Source organism: Oryctolagus cuniculus, chromosome 1, assembly GCF_964237555.1.
Source record: "Oryctolagus cuniculus chromosome 1, mOryCun1.1, whole genome shotgun sequence".
In the NCBI taxonomy this organism is placed as follows: Eukaryota; Metazoa; Chordata; class Mammalia; order Lagomorpha; family Leporidae; genus Oryctolagus; species Oryctolagus cuniculus.
Genome location: NC_091432.1, coordinates 198,836,162 through 198,856,850, shown reverse-complemented (window position 1 = coordinate 198,856,850; position 20,689 = coordinate 198,836,162). Strand labels below are relative to the sequence as shown.

General features: G+C 47.6%; 1 pseudogene; it reads left to right on the top strand.

Annotated features, from left to right (window-relative positions):
- The first annotated feature begins 10,573 nt into the window (after nt 1-10,573).
- LOC100341740 (olfactory receptor 13C7-like) lies at nt 10,574-11,701 on the top strand (annotated as a pseudogene).
- Nucleotides 11,702-20,689: the final 8,988 nt, after the last annotated feature.

Sequence of the window (20,689 nt, the reverse complement as noted above, 5' to 3'; positions counted from 1 at the left end):
TCAGTCCTACAGAGCTCTCCTGTCCAAGGTGGGCAAAATGTGGACCCTGAGCGTGACCCTGACACTGACTCCCAGGGGCCTGTCCCTGTTAAACCATGTCCACCTCAATGCCATCTGTCCCATGCTGGTGTGAACTTGCCCTTCCCCTTGGAGCCCAGATCCACCCACACTCTTATGTAGCTCACGACAGAGAGAGGATCACCAACCCTGGTACAGTTACTCTCTTAAACCAAGAATTGACTTTAAAATGAAATGTCCTTGTAGAGTGAAATTTCTTCTCCACGGACTTCTCTTTAGAGATTTTTACTTCGACAGTGGCGCTGAGTTCTCCTCCCAGCTCCTTGTAGGGGCCTGAGGGACGGATTCCTCTGCTGTTGCCAGTGGCGCTAGCAGAGGAACCCCAGTTGCCCGGGAGGTTGACTGAGGTCTCTGAAACTGCATCCCAGCCCATTTCTCACTCTGCCCAGTCCTGCTGCCCTCCTCTCCCTTTCCCTCCTCCCCACAAGGTCAGTCCCAAGATCACTTCCTAATACACGCCTTGCACCCAATCTCTGTCACAGAGTCTGCATCCTGGGGGAGTCAACCTGTGGCAGTGTGCAAAAGCCAATGCTCAAGTCAAACATTTGTTCCCTTTCCAGAATCTGTGGGTGCTGGCAATCCTTAAAAGATGCCACACAACTAGTTAGGTGAGGCAGGATGGTGTTGTGTTAGCGTCAGAATCTTGGGAATTGACCTGGGTTAGATTCCTGCTCCCCTATTTATTCTGAGTCCTGCTTAGCGACCCCAGGGAGACATTGAGCTTGGCACATCTGTAGCCTGTGTATACGCCGGCTAGAAAGTTCTGCACAAGGCAGAATGGCTCCTTCCTTAGCACCTGCTGAGAGGATGGCTTGCCACTTCCCAAGCCATAGAGAACCGGCACTTGATCTAAACGGGATGATCATATTTTCTCTCCAGGGAATTGGGAATCTGGATATAGACACACCTCTTGGTGGGCAGAGAGTTCTTGAATTAAGAGACCATGTCGAGCCACAGCTGATGTGCCCATGTATCTACCAAAGAAGAGACAGATGAAAGACAGAGACAGCCTGCAGAGAGAGATGGCAAAGCAGGTGCACAAAGGAAACTAGTCCCAGGAGACAAGAGGAATAGAGGCTTCAATACAAGACTAAGTCCTCGGGAAGTCTTTTTTTCTGTTATTTTATGGGAAATTTTAAGCCTACAGAAAAGTAGAGAGGCTAATCCTTAGATATTCACCTCTCAGACCTGATCTGCTTGTGGCCAATCTTCATCTATTATCCTGTGGATCATTTCTCCTCCAGGATTGTTTTGAAACAAATCCTAGATGATCATGGCACTCCATCTTTGTGTATCTCAGTACAGATTCTCCTCAACTGAGGATGGTGTTATGTCCCAATAAACTCAAGTTGAAAATGCATCTACTACACCTAACCCACAGAGCATCACGGCTTTACCCAGCCTACCTCAAATGTGCTCCAAACACTACAGTGCCTACAGTCAGGCTAAGTCATCTAACACAAAGTCTGCGTTTAAAATTTATTTATTTAATTTATGTGAAAGAAACAGAAAGAGAGAGAGAGATCTTCTATCCACTGGTTCACTCTCTAAATGCCTGCAACAGCTCCGGCTGAGCCAGGCAGAAGCCAGGAGCTGAGAATCCATCTAGATCTTGGGTGTGGCGGGACCTAAGTTCTTGAGCCATCACCTACTGCCTCCCAGGACGCACAGGAGCAGGAAGCTGGAATGGGGAGTGGAGCTGGGACTCGAGCCTGTGCACTGCCATGTGGGATGCAGGCATCCCAGGTGGAGTCTTAACCACCAGGCCAAACACTTGCCCCCTGAAGTCTGTTCTAGAATAAAATTTCGAAAGTCCAATGTCATTTATTGGATATTGTACTCAAAGTGAAAAACAGAAGGGTTACTCACTATGAACATGCATAGCCAAAAGCACCCAGAGCCTGAAGAACGTTTGAAGCTTTGAATTGCCGGGTGACGAGGATGCTACAGTGACAAGGTCAGTAGTTTCTCTCTTCCGTGCAGCTTGGGAGTAACTGGAAGGAGGCTCTGGGTCACCGACACTTGTTGACGTTTAGCAGGTGTAGCGTTCTTCAGGAAGATAAGCTTCCCGTTTTCATTGTGTATTTCTCTGTAGTGAGCAAGAGAATAACTGACATTCCCTGCCTCCAACATCTGCATGTCACTGCTGATTGTAGCAAATGCCTCTGACAGTTTCTGTGCTCTGCTCTTTCTTACTCTTTCTTGGAGCCTCCAGTTTAACTTCTTCATCCTCTGCCTCAACTTCTTTTATTTATTTATTTGTTTATTTATTTATTTATTTTTGACAGGCAGAGTGGACAGTGAGAGAGAGACAGAGAGAAAGGTCTTCCTTTGCCATTGGTTCACCCTCCAATGGCCGGCGCACCACGCTGATCCAATGGCAGGAGCCAGGTACTTATCCTGGTCTCCCATGGGGTGCAGGGCCCAAGTACTCGGGCCATCCTCCACTGCACTCCCTGGCCACAGCAGAGAGCTGGCCTGGAAGAGGGGCAACTGGGACAGAATCCGGCGCCCCGACTGGGACTAGAACCCGGTGTGCCGGCACCGCAAGGCGGAGGATTAACCTAGTGAGCCGCGGCGCCGGCCATGCCTCAACTTCTTTACTGCTTTCTTCTCCAGTGCAATAGCTCCTCAGCGGGAAGCTCCTTGGCTCAATGCCAACAAACTCTAGAATTTTCTCTCCACCAGGGTCTGACTCCGGCTGTTTCCCCAGCACTAGTACCATGCTAATACTCACTCGTCAATAGCAGAATCTTTGAATGTGCTCACACAGGTCTTCAAAACTTTCTTCCAAACGCTGCTCATGCATTTCTGTGTGCCTCCTTTCCGTGCGAGTGCCACATTCTGGATAGCATTTGAAGTGCTGAAACCTTTCCAACGTTCTCAGAGCCTTCGGCCAGATTCAGTCACTTCAACAGCTTGCACAAATATTCGCTTTGAATAGTTTGATTTGGGGGTGTGTTTGGCTGGCAGTGAGGATGCCCATATCCCTCATCAGAATGTCAGTGTTTGATACCCAGTTCTGGTTCCTGACTCCAGCTTCCTGCTAATGCAGTCCCTGGGAGCAGTGACTCCAGTGATTGGGTTCCCACCGCTCATGGGAGACCTGGATTGCATTTCCAGTTCCTGGCTTCAGCCCAACCCAGCCCAACCATAGCTACTGTGGGAATTTAGGGAGTGATCCAACAGACAAGAGTGTTTCTCCCCCGCCCCATCTCTCCATGTGTATGTTTCTCTGCCTATTAAATAAATAAATAAAAATGAAAATACTTTGCTCTGAACACAGTTGTTGTATGTTGGTCCATTAGCTGAATGAGTGCCACTGTGTTTAGTGTCATATACACAAACTTTGCACCAGGATGCGTGCCCCTGATATGCTGTGCATGGCCTGGAGCAGTCCAAGATCAGGAGAATTTTGGGTGGGAGGTCATTGTGTCCTATAATAGTCTCTCATAATAGCCTGCAGAATAAACCATTTCAAAGACCAACCTTCCACCCTGTGATGTCATCCGGACTTTCTTGTTGTGGCAACAATAAACTAGACGTATAGGCTTATTCACATTCTTGTTTGCTCCGAGTGGCTCTCTGAATGGCAGATTATGAAAAGCTTTAATTAGAACTCTGGGGCCCGGCACTGTGGCATAGTGGGTAAGGCTGCTGCCTGCAGTGCCAGCATCCCATATAAGTGCTGGTTCAAGTCCTGGCTGCTCCACTTCTAATCCAGCTCCCTAATGCGCCTGGAAAAGTAGCAGAAGATGGCCTAACTCCTTGGGACCCTGCACCCACTTGGGAGACCGTGAAGAAGCTCCTGGCTCTTGGCTTCAGATCGGCTAATCTCCAGCCGTTGTGACCATCTGGGCAGTGAATCAGTGGATGGACGATTTCTCTCTCTCTCTCTCTCTCTCTCTCTCTACCTCTACTCTCTGTAATTCTGTCTTTCAAATAAGTAAATAAATCTAAAAAAAAAAAAAAAGGAACTATGCAACATTCCCACCCAAAAGTAGCATTGCACTGTCTTTGAGTGCCTTGAACCCTGGCATTGTCTCGGACTCTATGGGATGCTCCAGAACAAGCAGGCTTCATTGACATTAAACACCTGTCCTGGCAAATATTTCTCACCCACGACTGCCCTAGGCAGCTCTTCCTTAACAGTGTCCTCACCTTCAGGTCTGGCATCTGCTGCCTTACCACTGACCTTATCCTTAGGAAAATTATAGTGCCTTTTGGCGTCTCGGAATCACCCACGGCCGGCTGTAAACACTTGCATATATGCGGGATGATCAGAACTCTGGTTTAGCAAATAGCAAAAACTTCCTGTCTCAGCCTGGGTTGTCAGTAGGCTGAGTTGTATGCACTTCTGTATCTGGCCTTCCATCCGCATGACAAGGAATGTTTCCATGTCCTCAACCAGCCCAGCTCTTCTTTGTGATGACAATGGATGCACCTGATGTGAGAACTTCACTGCACCACTAATTTGCTTCTTATCCTTGAAGACAGCCAAGACTGTGTCCATTGTGAAAGTCCTAACCCATGTGTGGGGGCCATCATTGACAGACCACCTCCACGCTGGGAGATTATCTTGAATTGAAATTGCCTTTCTCTTCTCATCAGAAACAGGAGGCAGAGACGGGCATTTGGTAGACATGATGAGATGCAAAAACACAAAACACGAGTTCCAAAATATGCTGGCAACACAAAGCACCACAAAATATCCATGTTTCCCCTCCTGGCCAAGTGATACTGCGAGCTGCAGCCGCCCAGCACTGCAAGAGAATATAGTAACACATCGCTAGCCCAGGAAGACAGCAAAAGTCAAGATTTGAAGGTCAGTTTCTACCCAATGTGCATTGCTTTCTTTTTTAAAGATTTATTTATTTTAAAAGTTAGAGATAGAGACAGAGAGAGAGAGAAATCTTCCATCACCAGTTCATTCCCTCAAATGGCCACAATAGCTAGAGCTGGGCCAATCCGAAGCCAGGAGCCTGGGATTTCTTCCCGGTCTCCCACATGTGTTCAGGAGCCCAAGTACTTGGGCCATTTTCCACTGCTTTCCCAGGCCATTAGCAGGGAGCTGGATCGGAATTGGAGCAGCTGGGACTCAAACCAGCGCCCATATAGGATCCCAGTGCTACAGGTGGAGGCCTAACCTAGTACACCATAGCATCAGTCCCTGTGCATTGCTTTCATACATACCACTTTAGCTTTTGCACCAATGTAAAAAGTCAACAACAAAAAAATCACAGGTGGAACCTTCAGAAGTTGGGAACTGTATTTATGTCTCTAAAATTAATTAGTGCTCTTATAAAAATATAAACAAATGACTATGGTCACACCAGAAAGTCAACAGTAATTTCTTGTTATCATTAATTATCCAGCATTTATGTTTCACAAAAATGTCTTATAGGGGCCGATGCTATGGTATAGCAGGTAAAACTGCCACCTGCAGTGCCAGCATCCCATATGGGTGCCAATTTGAGTCCCAGTTAATCCACTTCCAATCCAGCTCTCTGCTATGGCCTGAGAAAGCAGTAGAAGATGGCCCAAGTGCTTGGGCCCCTGTACCCACGTGGGAGACCTGGAAGAAACTCCTGGCTCCTGGTTTCGGATTGGCGCAGCTCTGGCCCTTGCAGCCAATTTGGGAGTGAACCAGTGGATGGACGACCTCTCTCTCCCTCTCTGACTCTCCTTCTCTTTCTGTGTAACTCTGACATTCAAATAAATAAATAAATCTTTTTAAAAATCTTATAAATGATTTATTTCAATTTCTTTAACTGAACCAGGATCCAAATAAGACCATACATTGTGACTAGTCTCCTTTAATCTGTTTTTCTCTCTTCTTTTCTCTTACTTTCTTTTTTTTTCTCTCTCTCCTTCTCTCCCCATGTCTTACTCTCCTCCCTTTTAAGTTAGAAATTCTGGGAAGGAATAATTTCCCATAATGAGAAACTGAAGTTTACACAGTCTGCATTTTGTGGTGCCTGTCTCTGAATTTCCCAGAAATTGGTGATTGGATCCAGAAACTTCAGTTTTTCATTTCAGTGTAGTTATGAGTTCATGTTCTTGAGACTTTAGGGAAGACCTTAGTATTTTTGATGATTCCCCTGCATTCTGGAATAGCAAGATGTTCTTATTCAACCTGCACACTTCCTCTGCAGACCTGGAATCACCCTTTTCTCTAAGGAGCTCTCATTTCCTTCAGTGATGAATGGTATTTAGAAGCCATAATCTGGATGCAATGGGTGCTATTGAGCTGTCATGATTTCTAGGTCTTTTCTGTGGAAAGAGCTAAAATATATATATATATATATAATTTGAATTTGATATATGATGTATATATATTTTAGTTGTTTGTATGATATATTTAATGTAAATATAAATGTATAAATGTAAGGTTTTTGTTTATGTAAGTATGCATTTATACTTAGATCAAATATATTTATAATTATCTCAAATTCCACCATTTATACATACATATGTATAATTCAAATGAACTGCAGAATTTTTGCCTAACCTCATTGATTTTGCACCTGAAACTCCTTTTCCTTGTGGTATGTCCTCACTGGAGATGCTTTAAAGTTACATAAATGGGGTAAGATGCTAAGAGCTAGCACAGGCCCCAGCTCTCGTAATGGGCAGAAGTGAATCAGGCTGTCCAGCAGTGAGTGCCCCATTCCCATGTGCCTGGGAGCACGGGGCCGATCTCAGAGCCGAGGCAATGGTGTGGACCCTTCTCTCCCCAGCCTGCACATTTACAACGCTTACAAAATCAGAAATTCAAAGGGATAGGATAAAGATAAAATAACATGTACTTTTGAAAGAGCTAATATAGGGTAAAGTTGGAAGAAAACAAGGATAGGCCACATATTCCTTCATTAATGCTGTCAGCAGTGATGAACCAAGAGCTTAACGTGAGCCAGGGCCTGCTTTTATACCAAGGATGCATCTGTGGACAATGCAGACAAAACCTCTGTCACTGTGAAACGTACATTGTAGAAGGAAGGGGACAGGCAATAAATAATGACTAAAATAATTTTTAAACAATGTAGGATGTTGGACATTTCATGGAATTGGGACTGAGGCACAAAGAATGACAGAACACATGCATCTAATTTTTAACCTTCCTGAAAACTGCAATGAAGTGATTTTAGCTCATTCTCTCTCTCTCTCTCTCTCTCTCTCTCTCTCTCTATCTCTCTCTCTCCAACAAAATTCGCAGAATAAGGAGAGGGGTGGGCCTTTGGCATAGCAGTTAGGCTACCACTTGGGATGCCTACATCCCATATTGGATTCAAGCCTGGGCTCAAGTCGTGGCTCTGCTCTGACTCCAGCCTCCTGCTGATGCACATCCTAGGAGGCAACAGGTGATGGCTCAGGTACTTGGTCCTTGTCACCCACGTGGGAGACACAGATTGAGATCCAGGCTCTTGGCATCAACTTACTCCAGCCCTGGCTGTTGCAGGCATTGTGAAAGTGAACCAGGAAATGGAAGATTTATCTCCCCCTACCGCCTTTCTCTGTTTTTCAAATAAAATGAAAATAAATAATTTTTAAGACTAAGCAGAAGGCAGCAGAGATCTACAGTATAACAATTTGAAAGTGGGAGCGCAGATGCATAGTAGAAACTGCCACAGAAAATTGATAAAAGAGCCGAATCCCAAGACAGAAACTGGGAAGGCTGGTCACTAACTAGGTTTATAGCCCAGAGGGACTCACTGTCCTGGTTCCTCTAGGACCAGGGGTGAAGGGGTACTGTTAAAACAAGGAGCATGTGGGGAGAAATGTGTAAGAAACAGAGTCCCTACACCCTCCTCTTCCTCCCATGACATTAAACAACTACCCATTGTCCACTCCAAGAAAGGGTTTATTCTCTGGAGAGGGTGAAGTCGTAGCTCTCTGGACTGAGGCACAACAGGTACAGTCAAGAGCATGGGTGCTGTGTCTTCCCAGGGAGTAAAAAATCATCACCAAGGGCCCAGTGTTGTGTACCAGGTTAAGCCACCACTTGACACCAGCTTCCCATCTGAGCACCAGTTGCAGTCCTAGCTGATCTACTTCTTTAAAAAACAAACAAACAAACAAAAACAAAAACAAAAAACACGGGCCGGCGCCGTGGCTCACTTGGTTAATCCTCCGCCTTGCGGCACCGGCATCCCATGTGGGCGCCGGGTTCTAGTCCCAGTTGCTCCTCTTCCAGTCCAGCTCTCTGCTGTGGCCCAGGAAGGCAGTGGAGGATGGCCCAGGTGCTTGGGCCCTGCACCCCATGGGAGACCAGGAGGAAGCACCTGGCTCCTGGCTTCGGATCAGCGCAGCGCACTGGCTGTAGCGGCCATTTGGGGGGTGAACCAACAGAAGGAAGACCTTTCTCTCTGTCTCTCTCTCTCACTGTCTAACTCTGCCTGTCAAAAAAAAAAAAAAAAGTGTACATTGGTACATCTGTAGATGGTAAACTTATGCAGGAAATCCAGAGAACACATATTAATTGTCTACAACAAATGGCCCAACATTAGCTGTTTAAATAAAACAGCACCCAATTGTTACCTAGCAGCTTTGTAAGTGAGAACCTGGTGAGCTAGGCCGGGTACCTGGGAACTGCTCCCAGGCTCGCTCAGGTTGTTGGTGGAATTCAGCTCCTCCTGCTCTTTGGATCGTACTCCCAGTTTCCATGCTGCCTAACAGCCAGGGTCATTCTCAGCTCCCGGCATCTCTCGCGCCTGAATTCAGAGACAGCACACACCATCCTTCCGACGCCCTGAATCTGACTCTCCTGCTGCTACAGGCCGAAGAAGCCACTCTGCTCCTATGGGGTTCACCTGGGTCCAGTCCGGCCCACCTGGACAGTCTCTAATCATAAGGCTAACTGACCGGGGCTTTAGTTGCATTGACAAAGCTCTTCACAGCTGTATCAGAAAGTGTTTGATCTAGAAAACGGAAATTGATTATTAAGAGTCTGCATAGCATAGAATGATTTCCACAAAAGTCAGAAAAGCGGTTACCTCTAAAGAAGAAAAGAAGGGAATAGAACTGGGGAGGGAAGAGAGGGTCCCCTAAGCTACTGGGCCACTATAATTCTTTTTTTTTTTTTTTTTTTTTTTTTTTGACAGGCAGAGTGGACAGTGAGAGAGAGAGACAGAGAGAAAGGTCTTCCTTTGCCGTTGGTTCACCCTCCAATGGCCGCCGCGGCCGGCGCGCTGCGGCCGGCGCACCTCGCTGATCCGATGGCAGGAGCCAGGAGCCAGGTGCTTTTCCTGGTCTCCCATGGGGTACAGGGCCCAAGCACTTGGGCCATCCTCCACTGAACTCCCTGGCCACAGCAGAGAGCTGGCCTGGAAGAGGGGCAACCGGGACAGAATCCGGCGCCCCGACCGGGACTAGAACCCGGTGTGCCGACGCCGCAAGGCGGAGGATTAGCCTAGTGAGCCGTGGTGCCGGCCCACTGTAATTCTTAATCTGAGTAAGAAACGCATGGTGTGTATTTTCCTCAAGCAGTACATATATGCTTTTTATACTCTTGTGTATGTATAATGTATTTCATAGAAATAAAATTCAATGCAAGATGATAATGATTTACAATCATGAATGTGATATACATTTGATTCTAAGGTTTCTAGAAGCCAATATACAAGGCAGGTATGTTTCATTTATGGAAGAGGTAGGGAGACTCACTCAGGTTTTGTTCTTAATACCGGGAAAGAGTGTGGCTCTTTTTAAAGGCCTGAGGGTAGACTCTATTTGGTGGAATAAGAGGGGACTTCGACCTTGCTTGCTGCTATTTAGTCCTGATCCTGAATTTGAAAATGGCCAAAGGTACTGAGCTATAAGGATTTGTCCTGTGCAGTGGGTTTCATATTCTCCATGTCCACCATGGGCTCAGAGGAGAGCGCCCATTGACCAGGACTTCTAGATGGGCCTGGGTGACCCAGGCTCTCTCATGCTCTCCAACAGCTCATCAGAGTGGCCAAAAAGAGAGGGGAGGAGGGAAGAAGGTATTTCTGAAGGGACTTCAGAATAATTGGATCTTAGGGACATAATCCCAGATGTATAAAAAGTTTCTGAACTTTGTCACTTCAATTTCTAAACTTTAAATCACTTCAGGGACTAAAATAATCCCAGTAGCAAAGCAGGATTTAAATGGCTTTGTGCGTACAAAGGATGGGCCTTTGTGGCTTTAGCCAAACACAGATCAAGACAAGGAAGCTTCCACTTATTGCAGGTGAATGGCTACTGCTCTCCAACCATATTGGCTACTCTTTGCTTGTTTTGGCTTCTGGATGATTCCCAGCCATTAGAGAAGTGAATTTCTTTATCAACACGTTTATCACAAAGAGAGCACTTTTAAAAGACAACACCAAGTCTTGTGGGCCCAGCTTCACAGCCAGTAGCACAAGGGGGTCTTGAAGGTAAAATTTTGACTCATCCCAGAGGTATTGGAAGTTTGGAGGAAGAGAACACTGGACTTGACCTTCTGAGTTCCCGGAAGTGTCAGAGAAGATGCACCATGGATGGGACAAACAGGATCTCCCCCATAGTGGGGTTTGTTCTCCTGGGACTCTCAGCCCACCCAGCGCTGGAGAAGACGTTCTTCATGCTCATCCTGTCCACGTACCTAGTAATCCTGCTGGGCAACGGGGTCCTCCTCCTGGTGACCGCCCTGGACACCCGCCTGCACACGCCCATGTACTTCCTCCTGGGCCTTTTCCCTCCTGGACGTGTGCTACACCACCTCCTCGGTCCCCCTCATTCTCGACAGCTCCTGACCCCCGAGAAAACCATCCCCTTCTCTGCCTGCTCTGCACAGATGCTTCTCCCCTTTGCCACGGGAGCCACAGAGTGTGTGCTCCTGGGCATGATGGCGTTTGATCGCTACGTGGCCATCTGCCACCCCCTTAGGTACCCCGTGGTCATGAGCAAGGCTGCCTACGTGCCCATGGCTGCCGGCTCCTGGGTGGCTGGTGGAGCCAACTCCTTGGTCCAGGTCTCTCTTGCGGTACAATTACCCTCCTGTGGGGACAACGTCATCAACCACTTCACCTGTGAGATCCTGGCTGTGCTGAAGTTGGCCTGTGCTGACATCTCCATCAACGTGGTCAGCATGGCAGTGGCCAACGTGATCTTCCTGGGGGTCCCTGTCCTGTTCATCTTTGTCTCCCATATCTTCATCCTCACCACCATCCTGAGGATCCCGTCAGCTGAGGGCAGGAAAAAGGCCTTCTCCACCTGCTCTGCCCACCTCACAGTGGTGGTCGTCTTCTATGGGACCATCCTCTTCATGTACGGGAAGCCCAAGTCCAAGGCCCCCCTGGGGGCAGACAAGCAGGACCTTGCAGACAAACTCATCTCCCTCTTCTACCGACTTCTGACCCTCATGCTGAACGCTGTCATCTGCAGCCTCAGGAACAAGGATGTGAAGGCCGCGGCAGGGACCCTGGTGAGTGAGCAGAGCGTTGCCGAGCAATGGTGGAGGTGTCCCGGTGGTTCTGTGCCCCCTGACCGCTCCCACAGGAGGGATGGGGTCACCAGACGAGGGCCACCTTCATCCAAGCTTAGCTCTCTAAATGCCACTGCACAGAAGGGCTCTGTGTGCATAGGCAGGCTTTCCTGGAACTTTCCCTGCTTCATTCTGTGAGCCGTTCCACAAATGCAGAGTCCCCTGGCCTCCTAGTTCTCACTTGTTGTCATGAGTACCCACCACACTGAGGTCAAAGACAGGTGAGCCATCACATTTTTATTTTTTGGCCAATAAAAATCTCTAGTATTTAGATCTTTTGTTCAAATGATCTTTAACTTCTTTCTTTTATTTATTTGAAAGCGAGAGTTACAGAGCGAGGTAGAGACAGAGAAAGAGGTTTTCTGTCTGCTGGTCCACTCCTCAGATGGCCGCAATGGCAGGAGCTGGGCAGATCCGACGCCAGGAGCCAGGAGCTTCTTCCGGGTTTCCCACATGGGTGCAGGGGCCTAAGGACTTGGGCCATCTTCTACTGCTTTCCCAGGCCATGGCAGAGAGCTGGATCAGAAGAGGAGTAGCTGGTATTAGAACCGGTGCCCATATGGGAAGACGGCGCTTCTGGCCAGGGCTTTAACCTGCTGTGCCACAGTGCCAGTCCCCTTTAACTTCTTTCTTTGAATATATTTGAGCATGTCCTTACTCTTTTTTAAAAAAAGATTTATTTGGGGCTGGCACTGTGGCAGCCACCACCTACAGTGCCAGCATTCCATATGGGTGCTGGTTCGAGTCTTGGCTGCTCCATTTCTGATCCAGCTCTCTGCTACAGCCTGGGAAAGCAATAGAAGATGACTCAAGTCCTTGAGTCCCTGCACCTGCATGGGAGAACCAGGAGAAGCTCTTGGCTTCTGGCTTTGGATTGGAGCAGCTCCAGCCATTACAGTCATCTGGGGAGTGAACCAACAGATAGAAGACCTCTCTCTGTCTCTCTGCCTCTGTCTCTCTGTAACTCTGCCTCTCAAATAAATAAATTAATCTTTTATTTATTTGTTTAAGATTTATTTATTTATTTGAGAAAGTTACAGACAGAGAGGTTTTCCATCTGCTGGTTCACTCCCCAAATGGCCACAATGGCTGGAGCTGGGCTGATCCAAAGCCAGAAGCTTCTTCTGGGTCTCCCACATGAGTGCAGGGGCCCAAGGACTTGGGCCATCTTCCACTGCTTTCCCAGGCCATAGCAGAGAGCTGGATTGGAAGTGGAGAAGCCAGGACTCAAACTGGTGCCCATATGGGATACCTGGGCTGCAGGTGAAGGCTTAACCTGCCACGCCACAGCCCTGGTCTGGGCCTGACTCTTATGCGTCTTTATATTCCATATTATACTGTGCCTTGAGAATAAGTACCATATAAAATAGTACCTGGTAATATTTTTCTTTCTCCTTAGCTATTTATTGTAAAATGCATGATTCAGAAATGTTTTGTGGAGGTCGGCGCCGTGGCGCAGTAGGTTAATCCTCCGCCTGCAGCACTGGCATCTCATATGGGCGCCAGTTCAAGTCCCCACAGCTCCTCTTCTAATCCAGCTCTCTGCTATGGCTGGGAAAGCAGTAGAAGATGGCCCAAGTCCTTGGGCCCCTGCACCCACATGGAAGACTGAGAAGAAGCTCCTGGCTCTTGGCTTTGGATCGGCGCAGCTCCAGCCATTACAGCCATCTGGGGAGTGAACCAACAGAAGGAAGACCTTTCTCTGTCTCTTCCTCTCACTGTAACTCTACCTCTCAAATAAATAAATAAAATCTTTTTTTAAAAAAGGAAAGTAATGCTTTCTGAATTATTCTTTCCCTATGTCTGCATAATTAACCTCTTTCTCTTGTCCTCAATCAAGGTCCTCACTAGAAAGTCCTTCTTACCCTGGATGCAGATGAGGGGTTTGAGCAAGGAGTTGAAAAAATGATGCCAGGATCAAAGACTCCAGCCTTTTTTGTTTTCCTTGTTTGAAGATGTTACTCATCCCTAAGCTCTGTCCCAACACAGCAGTGGCCTCCCAGAGGTCGTCGGAATAACGTGGAACAGATGTATTGGGGTAGTGAATGGTTGGACTATGCACACAACTGAGTCACAGCACCACTTGATTTTCCATCCAAGAATCTCTAAAGCCACACAGTGGTCAGGGGACGATGTAGGGGTGCCCCCCAGGGGACAGTTAAGGATCCCTGGTGAGGGAGTCCACACTGGCTCCCCACAGTGATTAATCCAGAGGCCTGGATGAAAGAATGAACTGAAAAGAAAATCACTGCCACAAACCAAAAGAGAGCAAACAATCACACCCGCGGTCCTTGCTGAAAGAGAGCATGCGCACGGGTGGAGGGAACGCTGTTTCCAAAGTTCTCAGTAGCATGTGCAGTGGAATCGGGACGCCGAGACTCAAGAGCAGCGTGGAAGAGAGTCTGGGAGAAACGATGACCAGAAGACAAAACATTTCACTGGAAATAAAGAGAAAACACCAATTATCAAAGCAGAGTCGACAGCAAACCATAGAAAGACAGAGAGAACAGACAACACAAAAAGGAATTTCTTTTCACCTGAGGGCACCTTAAGTTGTCTGCCTAGACTTCTGAGGAAAAAATACAGAGATTAAAATTATTTGCAAAAACATAGGAGGCATGGCCGGCGCCGCGGCTCACTAGGCTAATCCTCCGCCTAGCGGCGCCGGCACACCGGGTTCTAGTCCCGGTCGGGGCGCCGGATTCTGTCCCGGTTGCCCCTCTTCCAGGCCAGCTCTCTGCTATGGCCAGGGAGTGCAGTGGAGGATGGCCCAGGTGCTTGGGCCCTGCACCCCATGGGAGACCAGGAAAAGCACCTGGCTCCTGGCTCCTGCCATCGGATCAGCGAGGTGCGCCGGCCGCAGCGCGCTGGCCGCGGCGGCCATTGGAGGGTGAACCAACGGCAAAGGAAGACCTTTCTCTCTGTCTCTCTCTCTCACTGTCCACTCTGCCTGTCAAAAAAAAAAAAAAAAAAAAAAAAAAAAAAAAAAAAAAACAAAACAAAACAACAACATAGGAGGCATGAAACATAGATTGAGGGATTCCCTAATAGAGCCATCCCGGAATTTAACAAAGGAAGAACGGAGTTCATGGAAGACAAATATTAACCAAATAGAAAAACAAAACTTCCCTGGGACAGCAATACTTCTAGATCTTTGGACAAAGTGTGCACATTGCCAGCTAAGAATTGTGGTAAAAGATACAAAGATAAGCTTTGATTTGCATGGACACCAAAATATGCTAAATACCTTTCCACAGAGGGAAGGCAGATGATCTAACAAGGAGCGAGTATCCAACGGCCAGTGGCCTTCTGCTCTGCGGTGCCAACTGTAGGAGTCCCTACAGCGTATGCATACGGTGTGTGCAGTTTGCAGGTAAGCGAGGTGTGAGTCCAAGGTTCCACCCACAGCTGACCATTGCACAACTCTGAGGATTAGAGAGACAATCCGCCATCATCAGAAAACATACACCCCTCCATTATTCTGAAAAAAGGGAGCTCCTGCACAAACATTAAAAAGCAAATGATTGAAAGCACATGACAGGCGTGGTAGACAAGAAGCGCGCAGAACCGTGAAATGCAAGAAGCAAAAAGACCAATCAAATCTAATTCGTTCTCGATGTCGAAGCTGCAGTCACCTTGCTCGGAAGGCAGCTCTGAGTTTCTCTAGCTGCTTATCTGTCCCTAGAAGCCACCAGAAGGTCAAGCAGAAGACTACTGACTACCAGCTGCAGATCTACCTGTGTGGATCCTTTCAGGGTGACCTTGCCATCGGGGTACAGCTTCAAGCACAATGTGAAACCTTATGGGTTTTTATTACTTGTAGATCCCAAGACAGCAGTCCTCCTTCCTAGGTCTCATGTAGCAAAGAGCAATGCTGGGCACACAGGAAACAATGCCCCCTATTGAAGGGGGCTTTAAACAATTCTGGTGGCAACAGCAGTTTAGTAGTCTGGTGAGAAGCTGGGGTTCCAGGCCTAGAGAGCAATCAGCCAGTGTCTCCCCATCACTCCTGAGACACACGGAGAAGGCAGCAAGGACCGGAAAACCGTGTTGTGATTCCAGCTGCAGTTCCGGATGGCTTCCCCAAGCTGGGAGGTGGGGAAAGAGATGTAAAATTACAATCCACTGTGGCCAATTCTTAGGAAGGCTGTGGTGGGAGGGACTCCTTGTAATTCATGACATTGATACTCGAATGCAGCAAAAGTCTTCATGTGCTGCTTGAAAGTTCAAGGGCAAATACCAGAAGACGAGTATTAGGATGAAGGCTTTTCAAAGAATTAGAGGATTCTAGAAGATCAAGGAAAACCAATCAGATGAAAAAAAGTCATCTGAGCTGATTAAAATCAGTATATATCAAACAAATGATACAAACAAATGATTGGCATTACCCAGTAGTATTTTTTAAAGGAATTTCACCTTTTTAAAAAAAGATCTATTTACTTGAGAGGCAGAATTACAGAGAGAGGCAGAGACAGAAAGAGAAGTCTTCCATCCACTGGTTTCCTCCCCAGATGGCTGCCACAGCCAGAGTTGAGCTGTTCCAAAGCCAGGAGCCAGGAGCTTCTTCTCCCATGTGGGTGCAGGGGCCCAAGCACTTGGGCCATCTTCTACTGCTTTTCCAGGCCATCAGCAGGGAGCTGGATCAGAAGTGGAGCTGCTGGGACTTGAACCAGCGCCCATATGAGATGCCAGCGCTGCAGGCGGAGGCTTAGCCTACTATGCCACAGCGCCGGCCCCTTCACTGCTTCTAACACTCCGAACATCGGCGAATTTATTATCATAATCGATGTTATTAATAAAGCAGAAAGGCCAGCACATCAACAAATGTTGAGGAGCCCTTTGGTAAAACTGACGGCCAGACTGGGATGACCCACGCTGCATCCACCTCCGAATCCCTAGGTTGGGACCGTGCTGTGTGTTGGGGACAAAGGTCCCAGCCTAAGGCTTGGAGGCAAACACAGAGCTTTGCTGATCAAATGGTCTCAGAAGCAAAGAAAATCAGACTGCAGCCCAGCCCTTGTTTGTGGAGAAGTCTGGAGTTAGACGAGAGCGCTGTCGGAGTCTTCCAGTCTCTGAGCGCGGGCTGATTAACTTCCCACCTGACTACTGCCAATGACCGTTATCTCGATGTAGGGCAACCTCTAAATTCCTTCAGAGATTAGAGACTCTAATGGAGGTGATCACAAAACATGGTCTGCACCACGGATCGACACGGACAGCACGTGGAGAGCGCAGTCGGGGGGCGGGCAGCTCAGAGCCGGGTGAACTGCTGGCAAGCTAGCTCCAGGTGAGGAAGCAGAGTGGGCAGGCAGCCCTGGCTCAGCGAACCTCCCCAGCTGCAGGGCAGCAGTGCAGGGAGCAGCTGTTCTGGGCTTACCTCCCATGGCTCCCTCCCCTGGCCACGGTAGTTGGTGTAATGGAAAATCTGTGGCCTCAGGCAAACCAATTAGAGCCATTCCTCCCAATTTTTCTAATTGTAGCAAGAAGGCAAGGATCCTCTGTTACCTTTCTATGAGGGGCAGCAAATCAGCCCCAGCTTAGTGGCTTACACCAACACACAGCTCTTACCTGGCAATCTCTATGAGTTGGGAGTTTAAGCGACTCCTCTGCAGTGCAGCAACCAAGACATGGCCAGCGTCCAGTGCCCATCTGGAAGCATCAGTAGAAGAAATGAATTAGGCCACTGACAGCTCTCTTCCCCAGCCTGTCCTCCAGGGCTTCAAAGGAAGCCAGGAACGCACAGACAAGAAACAGAGCAAGGGACAGAGTCAGCACTGAGTGTGACCTCACCCATGAACTTCTCAGTTATATGAGCATTAAAGTTCATTTCTGGATAAGCAACCCAGAAAGTGCTGATAATTTCAAGGCCCAAAGTGAAAATAGAGCACTGTGCACGGCACCCTCTGTTGCTGACCGCAACGCGCTCCCACTGCAGGTGCACATTTATATTACACCATCCAGGATTCCCAACAGACATAGAAGACACTGCAAACCCATCCCGGCTCTTCTGTGAATAAAAGGAATAAACTCGTTTCAGGTCTGTATAATCCTTTTATATTAATGCCAAGATCCTAAATTAACAAGCCATAAAAGTAAGGGTCTCAATAAACCCAGAGGTTGGTATGTTGTGAGCATATTGAGGGTATCTCAAAATTTCATGGGTGGGTTGCAACACTGAGTCAATTAACAGAATTTACTATATTAACAGATTAAAGAAGAAAATCACATGATCACCTCAACAAATATAGTCAAAGTAGTTGCTAAAATTCAATGTCCTGGGGCCAGTGCAGTGGCATAGTAGGTTAAGCATCTGCCTGTGGTGCTGGCATCTCATATGGCCACTGGTTTGAGTCCCGACTGCTCCTCTTCTGATCCAGCTCCCAGCTGTTGGCCTGGGAAAGCAGTGGAAGATGACCCAAAGGTGCTTAGGCTCCTGCACCTGTGTGGGAGACCTGGAAGAAGCTCCTGGCTCCTGGCTTCAGATCAGCCCAGCTCCAGCCATTGCAGCCATTTGGGGAGTGAACCAGCAGATAGAAGACCCCTCTCTATGTCTCTCCTTCTCTCTCTAACTCTGCCTCTCAAGTAAATAAATACATCTTTAAAAAAAAAAAAAAACAGAAAGAAAGAAAAACAAATGGAAATTGCAGAACTGAAAATAGAATTACTTAAAAATCAATGAGTGGGTCCAGCAGCAGAACAGAGGGGACAGAAAAAAGAATCGATGGGGCCGGCGCTGTGGCGCAGTGGGTTAACGCCCTGGCCTGAAGCGCCGGCATCCCATATGGGCACCAGTTTGAGTCCTGACTGCTCCCCTTCTGATCCAGCTGTCTGCTATGGCCTGGGAAAGCAGCAGAAGATGGTCCAAGTCCTTGGGCCCCTGCACCCACGTGGGAGACCCGGAAGAAGCTCCAGGCTCCTGGCTTCAGATTGGTGCAGCTCCTGCCATTGCAGTCATTTGGGGAGTGAACCAGCAGATGGAAGATTTCTCTTCTCTCTGCCTCTGCTTCTCTGTAACTCTACCTTTCAAATAAATTTAAAAATATATTTAAAAAAAAAAGAAAAAAGAATCGATGAACTTGAAGACAATGTCAATGAGGAAATCTGACCAAAAAGTGAGAAGAACTTCAGGATCTGTAGAATTTCAATACTGGGAGGAAAAAGTGAGCAATTGAAAAAAAATGCTTGATACCATAGAGCTGAAAACTTACCAAAATTTGGCATAAGAAATTAACCTGCCAATCTAAGAAGGTGAATGAAGCTCAAACCCAAAGATACTCATACCAAGACACATGACAGTCAGACTTCTGAGCATCAAAGACAGAGAGAAAAATCTTGCAAGAAGTGAAAGGACACCTCGCCTATTGGGAAAAAAAACAACTAGAATGAAGACTGCATTTTGCTAAAAACCTCCGAAGCCATGCAGAAGAGGCACAACACTTTCTGACCTCTGAAAGCAAAAAACTGTCCAGCTTGCATCTTGGATCCAGTGAATACATCCTCCAGAAATGTGTCATTAAGACGTCCTCAGATGAGGGAATAAGAGAATTTTGCCAATATTCTAATGAGCTAGACTTTAATGACATATTCCATACTATTTGTGTCCACAGTTATTATCCCATAGTGTGAGTTCAGTCACTCCAGCTAACCCATCTGTGGCCTTCACAAAGCCCCAGGCTGTAGGATTTCTCTCCCAACTGCCATAAGTCCACATCCACGATAGGCAGCCCAAGGCCACCAACACTCAACTGGAGCAGACTGAAGAGCTCATCGTCCTGGTGGCTGAGCCTTTAGCTGGTCCATTTCCGTGTGAGTTAAGCCTTCCATACAAGTTCCTCCCACGTGTCATCAAGGCTTAAAGAAGCATGACCCTTCGCTAGTTCTCAGAATCGGCTCTGCTAGGGGAGTTTCCTCCCTGAGGACCTAGGAAAGCCCAGATCAAATGTAGCTTCTACACGTTTGCCTTAAGGAGGTGATTCACAGCATTTTGCAGGTGTTATCATAATGCAGAGGAAAAGCCTTCTTTATGTGTGTGTTGTGGAGGGGCTAGATCTACTGGGTTCCAGTTCTCCATCACCAACTTGCTCAGAAGGCTTGGACGGGTCACTTGCCCTCTCTCAGGCTTGATCACTTTTGTGGACACGGAAAGGGTGCAGCCACATAAACAATGTTTATTAAGGAGCAAATCCTAAGATAAGGATGACGACTTTGCACTTTAACTTTCTTGTCTTGGGTCTTTTCTGTTCCTGATTTTTCACTTGCTCAACAATCTCGCCACAACAGATACGCAAGAGTGACATCTAGTGGCCGTTCAAGCCAACTGCAGACATTTACGCAGAGGGGCAACCTACTTATCACGGAGTTCTCCAGCGTCCTGACTCCAGGCACGCAGCATCTGCGTGGACACCTCCTGTGACAGACAATTCGACACTTCCATCCTAGTTATCTCATTCATCTCTTCTAGCAAATTCTTTCTTTTTTAAAAAATATTTATTTATTTTTTTGAAAGTCAGAGTTATAGAGAAAGGGGAGGCAGAGAGAGAAAGAGGTCTTCCATCCACTGGTTCACTCCCCAGATGGCCTCAATGGCTGGGGCTGTGCCGATCCGAAGCCAGGAGCCTGGAGCTTCTTCCGGGTCTCCCACGAGGGTGCAGGGGCCCCAGGACTTGGGCCATCTTCCACTGCTTTCCCAGGCCATAGCAGAGAGCTGGATTGAAAGTGGAGCAGCCAGGACTTGAACCGGCGCCCATATGGGATGCCTGCGCTTCAAGCCAGGGCATTAACTGGCTGTACCACAGTGCTGGCCCCAGCAAATTCTTTCTAAAGCTCTGTCTTAAGTCCTAATCCAGCTCTGTGCCTCTACATGCAGCATACCTGACATTTTCCGGTTCCTTCCGGCCTCCCCGGCCCCAGAGCTTCCACCTGTGCCAACATCCCCTTTCCCACTGACTGCCACTAAGCTATGTCTACAGCATCATCTGGTCTTTTTTTCAATTACAAAAAGAATGTGAAATTTTTAAATATACCGTGGGAGTAATAGTGATGATGCTAAATTAGCTCTATTTGCCCAGGACACTTGAAATATGGTATAGAGATGCTTTTTCCCCCCATTTTTATTTATTTGAAAGG